The following is a 3,000-nucleotide window of genomic DNA, read 5'->3' as shown; positions in this document are numbered from 1 at the left end:
AAAAAAAAAAAAAAAAAAAAAAAAAAAAAAAAGGAAAAAATGAAACAAACTGAAAAACGTGAAAAGTTTCCACCGTTCTTTGATACGGCAAAATTGTGTCTAATTCATCCCCCTTTGTTCCCGCGATCGAACGCCGCAAGTGGGCCAATCCGTGGAAACCGTCCCGATTTTCGGGTGGCCCATTTCGCTTCTAAAATTAGTTCCGAAAGATTAGACGTTTCGAGAGAAAGAGGAGATGCAAAGGGTCGTGCATATACCGCCCATTCGCTCCACCGTGTATCCAAGTATATTCCTCGTAGAAAGTGTTTTCTGCTCTTGGAATATAAACAGAATTGGAATCAACGCAGTGGGGGGATGATAGTGTTAAAGTTAAAATTCGATCTATGAATTTTTATTTAAAATTTAACATATTTCAAAATATAAGATCTAAAATGTTGAAAAGTTGTATTATTAAATAATATTGAACAGTTTTCGATGTTAAAGTAATTTGAGTAACATTTAAGAGAACAATAATAAAAGAAATTCATAAAAATTCAGAATCAGAATTGAATATCGTATAGGATTCGTAAGGATGTTGAAACGGAACGTTACAAAATCGAAATTGGGACAAAGAATTTATTATTTTCCTTTCTGAAATATTCATCATAAGGATTCGTCACACTTTCACTTAATATCGGTAATATAATATTATTATTTTTATTGTACGCGATTTTTATATATACGAGAAATAAATGTAATGCCTTTTATTACATAACAACGGAATAGGATGGATGATGAATTGCGAGGAAGGATCCGTAAACCCGTGTCACAATGGACAATTATAAAATTAGAATCTTTGGTACGAATCTATTGACTCGTGATATCTTCATTATAAAAGTGAAACAACAAACCGTCTTCCCTCCCACGAGAGTACTGATAAATAGCCTGCCTAGGTTTACTTTACCCATAAAATACGTAATAGTACGCCAGAGGTCATTAACCCTGCGCATCCCATTGTCTTACTAACATCGTAATACTCCTGGGTTCACTTTGCCCGCCAGAAATTTTTTCCAACGTTTCCAAACCCCTTAAAAAAATCTTATGTTGAACATATTAAAATATTTTATCTCGTTTGGAATTTTGGAATTTATTTTCGAAATAAGTTCTTATTATTTAAGGTAAAATTAACGCGATTTCTATAACAGCACAGAAGTTGATCAGATATTGCAACTTTTATCTCTCGATGTCCTCGAACGTTCCGTTTCTTTTGATCGATCATACGGTAAAAGGAATCTTTTTTCAATCTGTAAGTGGATACATCTGGAAGAGTCTGTTCGATTTTTAAGAGATCGAATATGCTTATATCTTATATCACTTTATGAACTCTCTATTTATATTTAAAATAAATCCGACGATATTATTTATATATACTATTTTATTTGACATATTCACATATAATTGTAGATGAATAATTTCCAATTTTATAATTTATATAAAATTGTTCCATCGTAGAAATGATGAAAAGTATGTCAAGAAAATAGTATCAGAATTTTTAAAAACGTTCAACGATGAGCGCGAACCTTTCAATAAACTCTACGAGTTTTACGAGCGTGTTATTTAACGTGTAACGTTGCACGCGTATCTACATCTTCGATCGCTCCGCATACAATTCTCTAAATAAAACGCCCTATACATTTGGGTAATAACACGCCACAACATTCCCAAATACGAATAGACCAATCGTTGTTGAATAACCTTACCTCACCTTACCCAACCTGAATTATCCTTGTACTGAAACTACCCTAAGGGGTTGAGCACGAATCTTTGAAAGAAAGAGGTTTACAAAGGGTTGCGGTACCAGTTACATAAGTCGATTTTCATACACGAATACAGGGTGAACCAAAATTTTTCGATACGTTTATTCGAAATATTTCTTTATAATATTTTTTTAATCCAGTTTGAATCGGATTCCTCGCCTTTCTCGATTAATTTTCACGTAAAGAAAAAAAAAAAAAGAAACTCAATTGAAGTATAGAAGAATTATTGGTTTTTTTGTATGCCATTTTCTTATTCTGTATTATATTATGTAAAAAATAGATCATTAGATAAAATATAAAAAGCGTTGTTTCATACGAAAAAAATATGCGAGATACGTATATTGATTAAAATATCGAATAAATGATGATATTTATGTAATATCACGTTTGAAAAAAGGAAGGAAATAAATATATTTTATCGTTCGAATGACGAGTTAAAAACAAGTTCCCCCCACTTCCAAGAATAGTGACACGATGTTACAAATTTCAAAGTCTAAATTTAATCAATTCCATTAATTCTCTCTCCAGAAATTACATTACCGTTGCCTTAACCTCAAAAGAAGAGGTTCGCTTGTAAAAATTTCATTCAACAACATACGTAGAAACGGAATTCTGTCTTTCTCTCTATTCAATTCAATTCTTACGACTTTAATTACGAAATTTAAAGAAATTACGTCAAAAACGTGACGCAATGAGGGGAAGGGAATTACCACCCTTCGTCAAAATTATATACGGGCCAGGATAAATTCCAGCCCACCCTGTGTACAGCAAGCGTACAATCGAAACGAAGAACGCGTCGCCGCGGCTCGCCTTTCTGATTCGTCGGCCGATGAGGGGCCGATCCGGCGGGGAGGAGGGAGGGAGGGGAGGCTCGTGAGAAAAGCGAAGCGCGCCCCCTCCGCCGGCGCGCGTAATTACGCGCGCGTTTAAATGCCGTTGGCCACGCGAGTCCACGGGGGCGCCGACCTTTTTTCCTTTTTCTTCTTTTTCTCCTTTCCCAAGCCTTTCTCAACCCCCCCGTTTGCCCTCCTCTTCCTTTTCTCTTTCGTTTATTATTACGAACGAACAACGCTCTCCTACGAAGCCTTTGTAGCTTCGGAATTTCTATTCCTTTTGAAACGCGGTTGCGTTTCAGGTCAGTTGGCGAGTGAAAACGGATTATTGGAAGGCGTCGCCCGCGATAATTCGATTACATCTCTCGAAT

General features: G+C 35.6%; 1 protein-coding gene across 3 annotated transcripts in view; it reads left to right on the top strand.

The window, feature by feature from the left end:
• LOC102670652 (IQ motif and SEC7 domain-containing protein 2) overlaps positions 1-3,000 on the top strand; it is a 79,000-nt gene that overhangs the window by 12,274 nt on the left and 63,726 nt on the right. The gene's annotated exons all lie outside the window — the stretch shown is intronic.

This window comes from Apis dorsata, unplaced genomic scaffold (assembly GCF_000469605.1).
Source record: "Apis dorsata unplaced genomic scaffold, Apis dorsata 1.3 scaffold_10, whole genome shotgun sequence".
Taxonomy (NCBI): domain Eukaryota; kingdom Metazoa; phylum Arthropoda; class Insecta; order Hymenoptera; family Apidae; genus Apis; species Apis dorsata.
This window is presented reverse-complemented; position numbering and strand designations above follow the sequence as displayed.